General features: G+C 37.1%; 1 long non-coding RNA gene across 1 annotated transcript in view; it reads right to left on the bottom strand.

The window, feature by feature from the left end:
- LOC107126882 (uncharacterized) overlaps positions 1-4,495 on the bottom strand; it is a 47,896-nt gene extending 43,401 nt beyond the window's left edge. The window contains exon 1 of the long non-coding RNA XR_001483874.4: positions 4,432-4,495. This is a non-coding gene — a long non-coding RNA (uncharacterized lncRNA). The remainder of the gene's footprint in view (positions 1-4,431) is intronic.
- Between the last annotated feature and the right edge of the window lie 14,626 nt (positions 4,496-19,121).

The following is a 19,121-nucleotide window of genomic DNA, read 5'->3' as shown; positions in this document are numbered from 1 at the left end:
TGTTTTTACAAGAAAATCCTCTATGGAAATAACATCGTTTCTAAGCTTAATCTTGGAACGATAGACAATTTTGTTAAAATCGTATTTGTTATATTTTATCAGTCAATAATGGATGTGATTATAGAATTCATTTTATAAGGCATGCCCCATATGTGTGTGAGATGCTAGTGAGGAAGACCAATAGGAAATGCCAATATTTGAAGTAAAAAATTACAGTCCTCTGAAATGCCCAAGCATAGCTTTTAAAATAAAATTTCCCATGTGTCTTAGCCTATTTAGACTACTAGAACAAAATGCCTTAGACAGGGTAATTTATAAACAACAGAAATTTGTTGCTCACGGTTCTGGAAACTCTGAAGTTCAAAATCAAGGCACCAGCAGATTCAGTGTCTGGTGATGGCTTTAGGGATGACACCTTGTTCTTGTGTCCTCACATGGCAGAGGAGACAGAAGGAGTAAATAGGCTGCGTCAAGCCCTTTACAGGGGTACTAATTCCATTCATAAGGGTGAGTCTCCTCCAAGGCCCCGCCTCTTAATACCATCACCTTGATGGTTAGGTTTCAGCATATGAATTTTGGAGGGATACAAACATTCAGACCATAGAATCATATACATTAATTTTAAAAAATTTTTCCTCAGTTTTGCTTCGTGTCCCTGTGTGTTTGACGTTCCTAGTCGTATCACCATTTTGAACAAGGACAGCAACTTATTAGTGTTGTTACCTAAGCTTGTGCATTTTGTAGTTGTTCAATACCAAAGGATCCCCATGCTAATGAATCCTTTTAATTACATCTGATTTTGCAAACATTTGGATATTCGTTTGGTTAAATTTAGTTAACTTTAGTTAACCAAACAGTCAGGGGAACAGCACTGAGGCACTTCCCCGCACTGTATAACTGTCTTCCATGAGACAAGAGAAATCTATTTCATGATGGTTAAAAGCTCCCCATGGTCCCACAAGCTAATTAAAATAAATTAGAGTCATGCTTAGTAGCAATAGAAAATTAATATTTAATTTAAAATAACTAGTTTTAAGTTACATTTTTGTGTGTTTTCCACAGTTCATTAAAATCATTTTTATATCAAAATTGAGTAACATAAAATGTTAGCTTTTCTATTTCCACTGTAAAATAATTATCACGAGTTGAGTGGGGTGCAGTGTCTCATGCCTGTAATCCCAGCAATTTGGGAGGCTGAGGCAGGTCGATCACTTGAGGTCAGGAGTTCAAGACCAGCCTTGTCAACATGGCAAAACTCCTTCTCTACTAAGAGTACAAAAATTAGTTGGGCATGGTGGTGAACACCTGTAATCCCAGCTATTTGGGAGGCTGAGGCATGAGAATTGCTTGAACCTGGGAGGTAGAGGTTGCAGTGAGCCGAGATTGCACCACTACGCTCCATCCTGGGTGATGAGTGAGCCTCTATCTACAAAAAAAACAAAAACAAAAACAAAACAAAAAAATAATCACGGGCTGGGTCCAGTGGCTCACACCTGTAATCTCAGCACTTTAGGAAATGAAGGAGGGAGGATCACTTGAGGCCAGGAATTTGAGTGCAGCCAGAGTAACACTAGTGAGAGCCTGTTTCTACAAAAAATTAAAAAATTTGCTAGATGTGGAGGTGCACATCTGTAGTCCTAGCTTCTCAGGAGGCTGAGGCTGAGGCAGAAACCCCACTTGAGCCCAGGAGTTCGAAGTTGCAGTAAGCTATCATTGTGCTACTTGCACTCCAGCCTGGGTGACAGAGCCAGACGCTGTCTCTAAAATAAATAAATAAATAAATAAATAAAAATTAGCACAAATTTAGTGGCTTAAAATAATGCAAATTTCTTATCTCACAGTTCTACAGGCCAGAAGTCCAGTATGAGTTCCTTCCTGTTGGCTCTAGAAGAAAATCACTTCCTTGCTTATTCAGGTGTTAACAGAATCCAGTTCCATGTGGCTGAAGGACTGAGGTCCTCATTTTCTTCCCGATAGTGAACTGAGGGCCATTACTGTGGCCATTTAGAGGCCACTGTAGTCCCTGATTCATGGCCCCCTTCCACCCTAAAAGCCAGGCATGTTGGGTTGAGTCTTTGTTGCATCTCTTTCTGACCACAGCAAGAAAAAAGTTCTCTGCTTTAAAAAATGCATGTAGTTCAATTGGACTCACCTGGGTGGTCCAGGATATTCAGGACAGATAATCCGAAGGCCCATAACCTTAATCACATCTGTAAATTCCCTTTCGCCATGTAAGATGACATATTCACAAGTTCCAGGGATTAGGACAGGGACATGTTTGGGGGCCGTTATTCTGTCTACCACACATGAAGAAGCACATGGGTGGTGGAGGGAAGAAAAATTATCTAAGACAAAACTATGTTTTATACATTTTTTTTTCCCCGGAACATGTCTCCCAAACATTGTCCCTGTAAGTGGTTTATAACTCTTGAAATGTCACGCTTACTGGTTTACAGTGCATAACTTAATGGTTTACAGTGCAGTTGAAGAAGACATCCATCATGAAGCATGACACACTGGCACTGTTTTCTTTTGTTAGGAGGTCTGTTGGCCTCTCCTTTTTAGGGTATTATGCCAACCAGCATCAAGAGCCTCCTGACTTTCTGACCTCACGGTCTGATATCTGGATCTTACAAACTGCTCTAAATGTTCAAGGTGAACTGTGGCAGTTCTCCAGAAGTATATAGCCTTTCTGGAGAATCTACTCCAAACAGTAGGACATGCTAATTGTGGATCTCTCTAGGGGATCAAAGTTACTTTTAGGTGAACTCCAATGAGGATCTGATTTAATCCAGTTATATCTAATAGTCTGACCAGCAGACTTTTCTGGTGGTCATTTTTTTTTTTTTTTATGTGGGTCTGGACCATCGATTTGTTACTAGACTATTGCGGTAGCTTTCTAATTCATCTCCCTGCTTCCAGTCTCTCCCCACAATATCTTATCCTCTATATTATCAGAACAGTGGGAATTCTCAACTTTTTAATGTTTAACATCCCTGAGGAATCCACTACCCTTCCATTAGTAACAGTGCCTCATAATGGTAGTACTTCTCTACACAAAGTCTGTTAGTTTATAAAAGAATCCTAGATGATTCTGAGTCCCCATTACTCACCCCCAAATAATTCTGCAACCTCCTTTTTATATACTTTAAGGGGGCATAGTATCATCATCATCATAAAATTTTTTGCCTGTAATCCTAGCGACTTGGGAGGCAGAGGCGGGAGGATCACTTGAGCCCAGGGGTTTGAGGCTGCAGTGAGCCATAATCATGCCACTGCACTCTAGCCTGGGCAACAGAGTAAGACCCTGTCTCTTAAAAAGTAACAAAAAAAATAATAAACCTTTTTATTGTCATTACAATAACACACATTTCTTACCATGTGCCAGATATTGTTCTAGGTGCTTTATGTATGTTAATTACTTTAATCTGTGTTAAGTGTTCTGATTAAACCAATGTTTCAGATGAGAGAAATGAGGTTAAGTGACTTGCCCATAGTCATATAATTAAATTAATAAGTGAGGGACCTGTGATATGAACTCAGATTCCATACTCTCAACCACTAAGCCAAACTATAACCCAGCACCCTCTGTTAAGAATCCAGGATTATCTATTTACTAAAACATAAATATTATCATACCTCTACTTTCCAAAACTTTACAGATTTTATTTATTTATTTTTATTTTATTTTATTTATTTTGAGGCATAGTCTCACTCTGTCACCCAGGCTGGAGTGTATTGGTGCACTCTTTACTCACTGCAACCTCCACCTTCTGGGTTCAAGTGATTCTCTTGACTCAGCCTCCCAAGTAGCTGGGATTACAGGCACGCACCAACACGCCTGGCTAATTTTTGTATTTTTAGTAGAGACGGGGTTTTGCCATGTTGGTCAAGCTGACCTCAGGTAATCTGTGTGCCTCAGCCTCCCAGAGTGCTGGGATTACAGGCATGAACCACCACGCCCCGCCTAAAGATTTTAGCATAGCGTTCAAGACTCTTGATTATCCATATCCAACCTCAAAACTGACCCTAATGATTTCATTCTAGTATCCCATCACATTTGCTTCCATTCAGTAAACATGGATTGGGTATTTTGATCTAGGTAGAAAGGGTATAAAGATCCTACAAGGTACATCAGAGAAACAAAGAAATAATGATCATAAACAGAGAAGGGGATTTACTTATTGAGGCTTTATGTGTCAGGCACTGCGCTGTTCCATGTATTTACCCCTTACAGTTGGGATAGCAGTGGTACAACTGGGATTTAGACTCTGGCCTGTCTCCAAAGCTCATGGTTTTTCCATGATACCAGAGGTTTTTAAAATTTTTCTTTCCTGTCAAGTAACTTATTATTGAAATGGAAATAAGCCAAATAGATGACAGCAGAACTTCTCTGATTAATCAGATGTGAAACCCAGAACCCCGACCTACCTCCATCCCTAGGTCTCTGACAGGACACCACAGAGCTCAATTTGGAAACCATGCACGCCACAGTGCTGCTTTTCTTTGGTTTGGCCTTTTAATAATGTACAAAGTGCAATAGTGTAAATAGTGTAGGGTGTGCAATGCATTTTGGGAACTAAAAAATAAAAGGAGGAACCAGAACTAAATTTTATAAAAGAAAAGTAATTTCCACAGAGAAGGTTACATTTGACCCGTGTCTTAAAAGTGGGTAGGGGTTTTCCAACAGGAGAATGAAGTATGAACTCTTAAGGCAGACACAGCAATATAAATATCCTGACCACGTTTGGCATTCTCATATTTCATTGCCTTTAAAAACAAAAATGGAAACTTGGTGCCTGGACAGTATAGTGTGGTCATAAGAGACTAGGTTGGAAGACAGGGGACTGGAACTAGACTTGCTGGACTAGCTACTTCAGTGCCTCGTTCTTCATCTTTTCATGTATGAATTCAGAGGATCACACTAGGGACCAATAAAAACTCCTTCAAGCCATAGAAACATCATTCTGTAGATCATGTGCAATTTCTTTTCTGCTATCTTATCTGCAAATGTAGAAGAAAAACTATTACAAGTGTCATGATTAAGAGCTGGGGTTTTGCTACTCACTTGCTTTATGATTCAGAGCAAGGTTCTTAACTACACTATGCTTGAATCACCCTAGTTAACTACATAAGGTTGTTGGAAAAAGTATGTTAATGCACATAAGGTACATTGCCTGCTGTATATCAAGGGTTTAATAAGTGTTAACTATAATTATATATGTGTGTGCACATAATGCATATGTACATCTACATGGGTAGAACTTTTAAAAGATTCACAGGTTATACAGAATATGTAGACTTCAAAAATGCAATAAAACAAGAAAAGTATCTTTGTAATCTTAACTAGAAGTAAGTGTTTCCAACATTAAAAGCTGGACTTTTCGTTTTAAAAAAAAATGTTAAATTTTTTTAAATTGACAAATAACGATTGTACGTATTTGGAGAATACATAGCGATGTTTGGATCCATATAATGTATGGTGATCAGATGAGGGTAATTAGCATATCCGTAATCTCACATATTTATCATTTCTTTGTGTTGGGAACATTCAATATCGTCCTTCTAGCTATTTGAAACTATACATTATTGTAAATTATAGTCATTCCACAGTGATATGGAACACTAGGACTTATTCCTCCTATCTAGCTGTAATTTTGTAAACTTTAACAAATCTCTCCCTGTTCTTCACATTCTTTTATCCTCCCAGACTCTAGTATCACCTGCTCTACTATTTACTCAAAAAAAAAAAAAAAAAAAAAGTGGACTTTTACTTATTGCTTTGACTTTAGGTCAAAAAAGTGAAGGAATTGCATCTTCTTATCTGTCCTTTTGGTCCTTGGAAAGACTTATTTTCTTTATTGTAGTTTGTTTTCTTGAAAGAAATAATCTATCCACCTTCTAAAACTCCGTATTTAAATGTCTGTTTTGATTTAATTCAACAAGAAAAATAAGGATAATAGCTCTCATGTTTAATATACATGTGTGTCAGGCAATTTTAGACACTTTACTCAGATAATCTCATGTATCCTCACAACAATTTTATGAAATAAATATTCTTATTCCCATTTTACAAATGAGTAAATAGAGGCAAAGAGGATTAAAGATTCTGCCCAGGTCATGTGACTAAGAATTGCCGAGCCAGAATTCTGTCCCAAGTACTGCCTTGCTGGTCACGTTTGACTTTCCCACTTGCACTGCAGGACCCAAGCTGCTTTCTGAGGAGAGCAGGGAGCTGCCCTGAGATCAACACTTGGTCCTGTTCTATCAGTACTTACGAAAAATAGCTAATGATCTAAATTCTCTAGGTACCCGAATGTCCTTCAACGGATGGAAGAGTAAACTGAATGTGGCATATCCATACAATAGAATATTTTTTGGCCATAAAAAGGAATAAAGTACTGTGCTAATACATGCTACAACTTGGATGGACCTTGAAAACATTATGCCAAGTGAAAGAAGTCAATAAAAAAATACCACGTAATGTATGGTTCCATTCATATCAAAGTCCAGAACAGAGAAATCTATAGAGACTAAGATGGTTGCTTAGCGATAGGAGGGCGGGGGACAACGCAGTAATAGCTAAAGAGGATGGAATTTCTTTCTGAGGTGATAAAAATGTTCTAAAATTGACAGTGTTGATGGTGACACATATCTGGGAATATACTAAAAGCCATTGTATGGTATGTTTTAAATGGGTGAATTACATGGGATATGAATTATATCTCAACACAATTGGTTTTTTTTGTTGATGTTGTTTTTTGTTTTTTGTCTTTTTTGAGACGGAGTCTCACTCTGTTGCCCAGGCTGGAGTGCAGAGGCGCGATCTCGACTCACTGCAAGCTCTGCCACCCGGGTTCACGCCATTCTCCTCTCTCAGCCTCCCGAATAGCTGGAACCACAGGTGCCCGCCACCACGCCCGGCTAATTTTTTGTATTTTTAGTAGAGACGGGGTTTCACCGCGTTAGCCAGGGTGGTCTCGATCTCCTGACCTCGTGATCTGCCTCCCAAAGTGCTGGGATTATAGGCGTGAGCCACCGCGCCCAGCCAACACAATTGTTTCTAAGAAATTATCTGGGGACTTTTAAAAAATGCTGATTCCTGGCTTTGCCTCACCCCACCCACACCTCCATCTCAACTCCTACCTCTGAGTTTCCAATTCAATAAATCTGGGCTGATTCTCTGGAAATGTGTATTTTATCAAAGGTGCCCCCAGTCATTCTTGTGATAATGCATGTTTGGCTGTTAGTGCTCCAGAAATGGGTTGGGCTGGCCAAGAACTAACCCAGAAGTAGGCCAAACGTGTTGAAACCCGGAATTCCTGGGTGGACATGGCTCTTTTTAACTGGCATGATTTTCAGGGTGGCTGATGGAATACCAAAATCACTGAATATCAAATATCACAAAGTTGGCTTGGGCACTTTTTTTCCCTGGGAGTAAAGCAGTGTCCAGTAAAATCTGGAAGAATATTGTTTTACTGGAACATCTTGAGATTCCTGTTGAGCAAGCTTTTTCCTTTTTGCATAATTTTGGTGATCTTCTCTGCTCCATTGTAAATGAGTTCCCAAAGTTCTTCTTCAGTTGATTTTCTATATGGCAAGTTAATAGAGTATCTTATTTCTGAGAGGTGGAGATGAATGAAAAAAATAACTTAATAGAGAAAAAGCACATCAACTCCAGGAGAAGGAATTATACTGAGAAAGAAGTAATGACAAAAGTTTAGTGTCTGAAATTTTATATTTTAATGACAGATTGGCTAAATGATCAGAAAATAGACTTAAGGAAATGACACTAAATTGGAAGGAGATGAAATAAATGAGCTTCTAACTAATGTTTAACCGTATCTCATGATTATAAATATTAAACCAGGTACATTTCTGGGATTTTTACTATTCAAATATAAAAATTTGGGCCCCTGAAGAGAACAACACTACATTTTATTACTCTAAAAATACAAATACTTTTGAGTATTTCTAGAATGCAACATACTTTTTCTGACTAAACAGCATTACCTCTTAGTTAGGGTCCAATGCTGCAATTTGACCCCTTCTGGCAAATTAAATATAATTATGCAAACTACTAGGATTTGGGCCTAATCTAATTAATACGGTACATATGAAGCAGATAACAATTTCCCTGGTGGAAAACTAGATTGTCTAATTTCATGTTTGAAATGTGGTTTAGGAAAACATTGTATTATGTAAGAAAGATTTCATTATCTTATATATTCTGTTTACTCAGCCCCATAGTGGACATGCTTAGAAAAATAAAGCCCAAACTGGAATCTTCAAATGATGACATCTCATTTCAGAAATTTAAAGTTACAAAATAAGATAATCCATGAAACTAGAAAAAGAATAATTTCATTTAGAGATGATTGCTTTTTCTCTAATAAAGTACAAACATAGCACTACTATAATTTTTCTCTTTATATAGCCATAAGCAGTACCAGATATGATTTAATGGAGATAATTCTGTTCCTTTAAACATAAAAGTTTAAGGGCTTAAAACTGACCTAGATTAAATGCATACCAATAAATTCCAATCACAAACTTCTGGATGATATTTATAATCCTGAGATTGAGTGCATGCTTTTTAAAATGCCTGAATCCCATTAGCATTAATCAGTGCTGTGTGTGTGCACTGAGCAGAAATCAAGAAAGAATTTTTTTTAATGGCCCTTACCAAGAAAACGAAATAAACTATCTGTTTCATATGGAAAAAACCAGGTCTTTTTTTGTTGCTTTTCTCATACGAAAGTGAATGCTATACGTAACTGAAGTCCTGGTTTAATAACATTGAATATTCTTTTTTCATCTAAAGGAAGTGCACAGGGTTTAGCGAGACAAGGAGCTTTCTCAGGCCTGTGTCATTTCCAAGTGTGTGAACACAGTCTTTGCTCATTTGTTCCTTAGCTCCTCGGGAGACTGCCAACAAGCAGGCCAGCTCTCAAGCTGTATTGTGCAAAGATTTCTAGCCCACAGGAGTTGGATATTTTTTCCACAGGTAAAAATGTCAATGTCATAAAGCTTTCTAACCACATGTTGGAGATCAACAACTTTTAGAAAGCAGGAGCCTGTGTTTCTTACTTATTTTTAGCAGAGAAACATCAGTTTGATGGATAAAGAGAAAAAGTTCTGTTGAGCATTCTAATGCTGTATTTTCTACTCTGCTTCTAAACCTATAATGACAAATATATTCCTGAGAAATAACGCAGTAGTAGCAGTGTTTGTGTTGTGAGTTTATGTTTATGTGCTACTAAACAAGCACAAGTGTAAGTGACGCTAGCAGCTATTTTCATTGTGCCAGGAATTCCCCACCCATGGGCTACATACCTCTGGGATGGGGAAGGCGGCACAGAGTTGTAGTAAAGAAGGGAGGAGGGGGCAATAATCCTCATGTTCATGTGGATTTTTAACCAAGTATTATTAAAAATGCAAGCACCATAATGTGACATGGAAGGGCCCTCAAATATTTTCTATTAAGAACAAAAATAAATCATCTCATATCTTAAATTTACTTCAGAATGATCTGAAGTGGGATGAGTGAGTAAAGCACAGACAAAATAAGGTGAGTCATGAGATGATAATTGTTAAAGCTGGGTGATGGACACATGGAGGTTTGTCACAGTATCTAACTTAGGATTTGTTTTTTTAATTTTTCAAAATAATAAGCTTAAAAATATTATGCTTAGAAAGGTTGGAGACGTTTGCTTTTATACTAAACTATCAAGTAATTTTGCTTAAACATTCTTGAACTGGGTACCCAATTGATAACAAATATGAAAGCAGTCAAGTTATTAAAGCAAAGATTAAAGTGGGTTACTGAATGCTACGTAAGAGATACAATGTCAATATACTTACTATAGGGGTACCGAGATCTAGTTTTTACACGTAATCTAATTTTTATCTCACACGAAATACTGGAAAGGAACATAGCATTTGTGTACCCATAATGGGTTATAAGTTATATAGACTGAGAAAAGGCTGAAAATCAAAATGCTTTTATCACAATTACCTGTTATGCCCTTTTTCCTTTCTCCCTCTCCTCCCCTGTCTCTATTTTGCTCTAATTCGGTGCTATTTACCTTAGTAAATAGTTTTGAAGATATAAAAGTTTGAAGATAATGACCTATTTCATAATTTAAGCAGCAAACACAAATGAGAATACATCCTTTTGGGCTATTACTCACAACCATTTCGTCTGCGACAACTGTTCTACTTTTCTTTAGCCTTGGCAAGCTCTTCAGAACAACATTTCCTTCTTTTCATTCTTATGCAGGGTGATTGTTTGGTGCTGATACAACATTGACTTTTCCCATAATTTAGCTTAGAGTGTTTTACACTGGGGAGTTTCAATGTGTTTAAATTGTAAAACTTTTTCCAGGCATTTTTGTAGCAGAACTCCATGTTCTAATAGCCCCGGCAAAGTTGTTTTCAATATTTTTTCTCCACGAATTTTCATGAAGGTTTAATTCCATTTTACCTTTGTCAATTTTCCCCAAAGATAAATTAAGACACACAGAGAGATTGCCATTTTCTGTCTGAAGTCTCATTCCTATGTACAATGGCGGTCTTTTTTATTTAGGCCTACGCCATCCCATCAGGGTAAGTAACTTTCTAACTAGTCATTAAGAGCAACTTCTGGGAAATTGTGATGCAATCCCACATGTCAGCCAGGTGAGTTACGTTGGGATCAAAGATTATGTGATTATATGTATGTGCGTTCCTTTGTCATATAAGTTATACTCTGGCTTATCACTGCATGATAACTTTACATCAGCTTCCCACATTCTTACCTCTTGAATGATACATATGGTGAGCTGACCGGTGGGTTTTAAGATGTAGTAGCAGAAGAATCCAACAGACTACTGTGGATATTTTAGCTGAGATAGGAATTTTTAGGTTGGTCATATTGGCTTTGGGGATGAATTGCCATGAGTCTGGGCTCTCAAGGTATTGTATTCTGCTTTCTTCAGTAGGTTTTGGAGATAATTTCAGAAACGTCTGCATTTCTTGTGAAAATACTAGAGATACTGATGTGTTCCTGTAGCATAGTGGGCTTTAAATTTTCCTGCTCACGTACAGCCTAATAGAATTTTGAAAAATTTGGTGCATCCCCCTTTCACATTGTTAACAGCTGAAAACTTTTCTTGTTAAGTTCAAATAGTCGCAGAGGATGTGATTTCCCTGGTGTTGCAAATATTCTCCTTAAAAATACAACTGCTACATCACTTTTTAAGTAATAGCTAATGTAATCTAAATATTATGGCAATTCAATACCCCTACTATCCATTTAAAAACACATTATTAAGATTTCTTTAATAGATATTTACATCATTTTTTTTCCTTAAACTCATGTTTCCATTCCACTTTGCCAAGGAATTTTGTTCCAATATAAGTTTATGTTTGAACAAATTGATGACCCTATGTTTCACTTCAATAAAAGGATTTACATAAATAAAAAGGTATGTAAATTTTGCTTCCCTGTAATCATAACACCCAAACTTCTAGAGGACTCACATTACAATTATTAGCAGTATATAATTGATCCAAATGATTTTAAACATTGACAACAAGAGTTAATGTAAGTAAACATTTACTTAAGAAGTAAATGTAATTTTACTAGAAATACATCTGTTAGTGAGATAAATGTGCAGGAAATTGGGCTTTTTAATTTTTAAAAATTCTGCTTCTTTTATTTTCTGTTGTTTTAGGACTTGTTTTGCTTGACAATCAGTTTATGTGTATCTATTCATGAATAGTTATTGCTTATTGCTGGAATGAGATAATTTCAGAATTGATACAGTCCCTACTTTTTATTTTTATACATGCATGTATAAAAATACAGAGGTTGCAGTGAGCCAAGATCGTGCCACTGCACTCCAGCCTGGATGACAGAGTGAGATTCTGCCTCAAAATAATAATAATAATAATAATAATAATTTGGAGATCTATCAGTGCACAACTTCATGAAGTCTCACACTTGGCTACTACTTCCTACTGCCTTTCTTATAGAACCTCGTAAGTGAGAAACATATCTCAAAAGTTTCACCAAGACCTCCCAGGCCCCATGCTACTCTTAGCCTGAATGCAGTTCGTTTCACTGCTTCTTCTCTGAGTAGCGCCAGTGGGCAGGTGGTCCACAAGCAACACATTCACAGACTGGCTCCTCTAACTGGAGAGAGGACCCTGCCCCAGCAGAGAGCCATGGGTGCGTCTCAGTAACTAGATGAGTGGAAGCCAAGCCCCAGATGCTGTCCTACGGTGGCGTCACATTCCTCTGCCCTATCCTCATCTGTTAAATATGGATTACTATTAATAACAACCTCTTAGGGTTAACTCAGTGTTGCATTGAGATGTTATATGTAAAACTTTAAAAGGTTGCGTGAATGTTAGTAGCCCCATGTTGAGGATGTTTGAATATGATCTGTCCCAATCTTGTTGATCTCCTCATTAGATAAACTGAGTCTACTCATAGAACATGATGTTAAGACACATGCAAAAATGCGGCCCAGCCATTTGGACCTGCATTTTATTCTCTAGCCACTTGGTTTCCCAGCAAGGATCTCATTAACCACCTAGGTCCCCCTTGTTTAGATGAGCATTTGGACGCTGAGAGGTTGTTACCTCAGCAGTGTTTCCTTCAGGTAACCTTTGATGCTTTCCCTCTTGTTCCACACATTATGTGGTATTGGGCAGGAGACACTCCTATCTTCTTTCTTGGCCTCTTTCAGACTGGACTAATCCCAGACAAGCCCTCACTGTAGACGGGGAATTGGATAAATATGAACACAACTGGAGATACAATGAAGAAGAGAATTCAAATAACTCAGCCTGTTCACTAAATAAATCTAGATAAAATTAAGTACTTAAAATAAGAAAGCTTAAGGGAAAGTGACAAAACAGGTTTAACAAGGTACACAGCTTTCTTTGGGGCAATAATGGTTTACTTTTATTTTTATAAAAATATCTATTAACAGTATTTACATAGTGAAAAATTAGACAAAGAATAAAATATTTAACAAAAGCTTTATTGTATCTTTTTCTATTTTTCTTTCTTCAGATTTCATTTTGAAAGCTTTCAATTTATTGATCAGAAGTTTGCCTCAAATCAATGCTACACGGCAACTGCTGAAGTAATTTGAGATACATGGTATTAAGTTAAAAATTCCCCTCTAAACTTCATGTTCAATCAACTTTCACTGTGAAATAGGATTTGATGACATTTAATGCTGACTCTGTTGATACAAAGGGTTGGGAAAAGGTCACTGAGTCAGTTGACATTTGCTGGGTACCCACTGAGAGTGTGACACTGTGGTAAGTATTACTATGTAGTAAGTATTAAGTATGAGGCACTTCATGGATCTGAAGGACTCCTCGAAAGTGAGACTTATTCAATGAAAAAGAAACTTTTATATGCTTCCTACTCAAACTCTGGTGAATCTTTTCACCTTTATTTGTACTTGGGTCAGAGGGAGCTGTGACATCAAGGCAGTGATAAAGAAATAAGCCAGGGACATAAGGAATGGTATGATAGGAGAACACATGTAATTAAATATAGGTAGCTCCAAATTAACTAGTACAGTGGTAAGAATCTTCTGAATGCTCAGTTAATATTTATTGATGAGGCCATTCACACACGCATGTCCTTTCTTTCCCCAAATCCGTTTGCAGGCAGCGCACTGGAGGTTGTCTGGGCTCTGAAATTCATCTTATAATATTCTCTCTGCATTAAAAGAAATACACTCTGAGGTCTGAGACAGTTCGAGAACTTTCAAACTCTTTTTAAACTTTTATAGTCTCCATGTAATTTAACTTTTCTAAAAGTTTATAGACATGCTCATTTTCTTTAATTTTTTTTCTTATTTCTTTGTTTATTGTGGTAAATATACATCATGTAAAATTTACCATTTAACAATCTTTAAGTATATAATTCAGTGGCATTAAGTACATTCACAATATTGCATTGCTTTTTTTCTAGCTGAATAGGATTCTCAATGTCCCTGTGACAGAGATGAATGAAGTATCAGCTGAGAAACAATTGTAGTCAGCTTAAAGGACATTCCATAATCACAGAATACTCAGTAGGGGACACAAATACACATCACATAGGAATTGAGTAGATCAATACCATCCAAGGAGGCAGGAAAGCCCCATGACTGTTGTGTAATGGGCAGCATCAGACCTTTGTTGGAACAGATTGTCTTATAGCAGGCCAATAAAAAATTGGCATTGCTGCATAATTAATGCACTGAAAAATGGATGAATGAGATTTCGCTCTAATTAATGTGCCCCTAATATCTGGCATGAAAGCAAAGCTGTATTAATTCGTAGAGTGGTTATTGTGTGTATATGATTGTGTGTGGATGTGGCGTGTCTGTCTGTAGGCACAGTTTGCTATATTTTATTTGCAGCCTGTTTCTTTCTCTGCTTTCATCCTTCTTCCTCATTCCCACCCTCTCATCACTCCTTTTGTTCTTCTCAGAACTGCCATTATGTTTTTATATGTGGATGAGGGAGAAGGATGACAGATTGAATGATTCAATTTTTAGATGGATGTCTGAGCATACATGAATTAATCAGTATTTCATAATCTAGGTGATGAAAGCCCCTCCTTTTTTAAAGCATGAGGACATTATGCTTTGCGTGTGCAGCTTAACTACTATTAAGGTAAATGGAAATCAGGCAGGCAAAGCCCCTTTCTTGAGTTGATAGCATGCACTAGTGTGCATCATTGTCAATTATACATCAACTCTTAATCATCTTGGGAGGGAGGAGAGGTAAATCCTGCTGCTGAGCCAAAGCACCTCATGTAAGGATTATTGGTCAGCATTAGGATCTGAACTTAAAATCTTAATTCTTTATTTTCTTTCTGACTTATTCTTCTACTGTTAATTAAGTCAAATATTCCCCTAGGAAGTGAGTGAATGTATGTGTGCTTGCAAATGGGGTGGGAAGGAGGTGAAAATAAAGAAACACTGAAGGCAAGAGGAAGAATATTTTTGCATTCATATTTTAGGACTACTAAAATGTGTAGTTCATTTTTCTAAAATCTTGAATCTGAATATTTGTCTGCATATATAATGTCTTCTATTAGGTGTATAGTTCTTGTGTTTTTAGTTCTAGGCATGAAATAATCTCTATTGAAAGATTTACTCCTCATTTGGCTAGACATTTCTTCATTCAACAGATATTTATGAAGTCTATTATATGCCAGGTAGTAAGTGCTGCAAAGATAATTAAGCTTTTACCATCAAGGAGCTCCTTGACTAATGAGAAAAACTGACATAAACAGGCATTTTAAAATGTATGAGCATTCAGCTTGCTAGAGCTTAAGTTCAAGCTCAAGATTGATGAAAGGAGAGGCTGGAGATGTAGGGAGAGACCACGCTGTGGAAAGCCAGTCCAGTGAAGATGCTGTCATGAACAATGGTTTGAAATAATAAAAATGGAGCTCACACTCCTGGACAGTTTAGCACAAGCCTTCCAGGCTGTGGCTGTACCTAGAGCACTGAGTCTTCTGCTAGATGTCCTGCATTTGCCTACATCCTGGAGAGGAGAGGGAGGAGTTAGGTCTGAGTCCACCCTGGAGTGGCACACATCAGTTCTTCCCATGGTGATCACATGGCCCAGTTTATGCCTGAATTCTCAGCACAACAAGAAATAGTGTCCTCTTTCACTCTTAACAGTGTCTCGGTTTTGACAATAAATTATCTGATCACACTAATTTCTCCCATATTCTATGGGTGAGAGTTCAATCACCTGGTCACATCTAACTTCAAGGCATGCGGGGAAATCTATGTGATCAAGAGGAGAAGGCAATGGATATTGTAGAATGCAAGGCACTTTCTGCTGCACGTGTCAAGGGGTTTAAAACTTTATTCTCCATATCCATTGCCTTTTGAACATGCTCACCTAAATATGAATATTTCTTTGAAGTCTTCCAGTGTATTTTGAAATTCATAGGGATCATGCATCCTGCTCCATATACGTGTGGTTTTCTTAAAATAAAATAATGTACTTTCTTTCTTCAAAAATCTTTACAAATAAGTAATGCCCCAGGAATATTTTCCATTCTTTGTGGAAGAAATTCTTTGCAAGAGTGTGCAAATCATATATCTGCATATATAGAGATGTCTAGAAGACTTTCAATAAAATATTAAACCATGCTTATTTCTGATGGTAGAATTGGCGATGACTTCCTTTTTCTCTGCATTTTTCCATACCATTTTGGAATTTTAAAATAGTTTTTATTAGTTTTATTAGTTACATTAGTTTTTATTTTAGTTTTTTTTTTTTTCATTTTTATGAAAAGCCACCTCCTATAGCATTGGCTATATGAATATCCAACTTGGAACACCCAGCACTGAACAAACCGTCAGGTAGAAGAATGACCTGACCAGATTTTCATTTTAAATAGGACATTCTGACAGCTGCATGGAGTGTAGTTTCCAAAAGACAGAAACTGGGAACAGGGAGACCAATCCAGACTGCTATAGGTATCTAGATAAAAGATGATAGAGTCTGATCTAGGTTGGTGATAGTAGGAATGTTTGGAAATTAAATCAGTAGAGTTAAACCAAAAAAGAATTATTGATAAATTTGACTAGGTAAACACTAAAGGTTTTGCTTCTTCAAAACATCATAAAATTAAGTTTAAAAAGCAAGGGACAAACTGTAAAAAACACTTGTGAGATATGAATGATATGAAAGATGGGAAAGGTTGGCATCCTGAATATACTAAGAGCTCTTAAAAATAAGAGAAAAGCATTCTAATATAAAAATGAATACAGCAATTTATCAAAGAATAAATATGGCTTCCAAAATGTTAAAACTTGACCAAAGATAAAAAAAATACTGGAAATAAAAAGACAGTCTTCATTATCATATTAGTGAAGATAGTCACAGAATAAAGCACAGATACATGCACAAAGTGTTCATCTTGGAACTGTTAAAAACAATGAAAATTGAGAAAATAATTCTTTCAATGAAAGATTTGTTTTTTTTTTTAAATTTATTTATTATTATTATACTTTAAGTTGTAGGGTACATGTGCATAACGTGCAGGTTTGTTACATATGTATACTTGTGCCTTGTTGGTGTGCTGCACCCATCAACTCGTCATTTACATCAGGTATAACTCTCAATGCAATCCCTCCCCCCTCCCCCCTCCCCATGATAGGCCCCGGTGTGTGATGTTCCCCTTCCTGAGTCCAAGCGATCTCATTATTCAGTTCCCACCTATGAGTGAGAACATGCGGTGTTTGGTTTTCTGTTCTTGTGATAGTTTGCTAAGAATGATGGTTTCCAGCTGCATCCATGTCCCTACAAAGGACACAAACTCATCCTTTTTGATGGCTGCATAGCATTCCATGGTGTATATGTGCCACATTTTCTTAATCCAATCTGTCACTGATGGACATTTGGGTTGATTCCAAGTCTTTGCTATTGTGAATAGTGCCGCAATAAACATACATGTGCATGTGTATTTATAGCAGCATAATTTATAATCCTTTGGGTATATACCCAGTAATGGGATGGCTGGGTCATATGGTACATCTAGTTCTAGATCCTTGAGGAATCACCATACTGTTTTCCATAATGGTTGAACTAGTTTACAATCCCACCAACAGTGTAAAAGTGTTCCTATTTCTCCACATCCTCTCCAGCACCTGTTGTTTCCTGACTTTTTAATGATCGCCATTGTAACTGGTGTGAGATGGTATCTCATTGTGGTTTTGATTTGCATTTCTCTGATGGCCAGTGATGATGAGCATTTTTTCATGTGTCTGTTGGCTGTATGAATGTCTTCTTTTGAGAAATGTCTGTTCATATCCTTTGCCCACTTTTGGATGGGGTTGTTTGTTTTTTTCTTATAAATTTGTTTGAGTTCTTTGTAGGTTCTGGATATTAGCCCTTTGTCAGATGAGTAGATTGCAAAAATTTTCTCCCATTCTGTAGGTTGCCTGTTCACTCTGATGGTAGTTTCTTTTGCTGTGCAGAAGCTCTTTAGTTTAATGAGATCCCATTTGTCAATTTTGGCTTTTGCTGCCGTTGCTTTTGGTGTTTTAGACATGAAGTCTTTGCCCATGCCTATGTCCTGAATGGTACTACCTAGGTTTTCCTCTAGGATTTTTATGGTATTAGGTCTAACATTTAAGTCTCTAATCCCTCTTGAATTAATTTTCGTATAAGGAGTAAGGAAAGGATCCAGTTTCAGCTTTCTACTTATGGCTAGCCAATTTTCCCAGCACCATTTATTAAATAGGGAATCCTTTCCCCATTTCTTGTTTCTCTCAGGTTTGTCAAAGATCAGATGGCTGTAGATGTGTGGTATTATTTCTGAGGACTCTGTTCTGTTCCATTGGTCTATATCTCTGTTTTGGTACCAGTACCATGCTGTTTTGGTTACTGTAGCCTTGTAGTATAGTTTGAAGTCAGGTAGCGTGATGCCTCCAGCTTTGTTCTTTTGACTTAGGATTGTCTTGGAGATGCGGGCTCTTTTTTGGTTCCCTATGAACTTTAAAGCAGTTTTTTCCAATTCTGTGAAGAAACTCGTTGGTAGCTTGATGGGGATGGCATTGAATCTATAAATTACCTTGGGCAGTATGGCCATTTTCACGATATTGATTCTTCCTATCCATGAGCATGGTATGTTCTTCCATTTGTTTATATTTAGAAAACCCCATTGTCTCAGCCCAAAATCTCCTTAAGCTGATAAGCAACTTCAGCAAAGTCTCAGGATACAAAATTAATGTGCAAAAATCACAAGCATTCTTATACACCAGTAACAGACAAACAGAGAGCCAAATCAGGAATGAACTTCCATTCACAATTGCTTCAAAGAGAATAAAATACCTAGGAATCCAACTTACAAGGGATGTAAAGGACCTCTTCAAGGAGAACTACAAACCACTGCTCAGTGAAATGAAAGATTTGTTAATAAATTATTATAGATCCCCCTATTGGAATATTAGGTAATAATTAAAAACTATTGCATAGATCTATAATATTGAAATAGAAAGTTGTTTGTGCATCACAATGCCTGTGACCTATTATTAAGTAAAAACTGGTTATCAAACTTCAAGCATAACATGCCAACTTTATGTAAAATTCTG

This window comes from Macaca fascicularis, chromosome 1, assembly GCF_037993035.2.
Source record: "Macaca fascicularis isolate 582-1 chromosome 1, T2T-MFA8v1.1".
In the NCBI taxonomy this organism is placed as follows: domain Eukaryota; kingdom Metazoa; phylum Chordata; class Mammalia; order Primates; family Cercopithecidae; genus Macaca; species Macaca fascicularis.
Note: the sequence above shows the minus strand (reverse complement) of the source record. Positions and strands in the feature narration are given on the sequence as shown.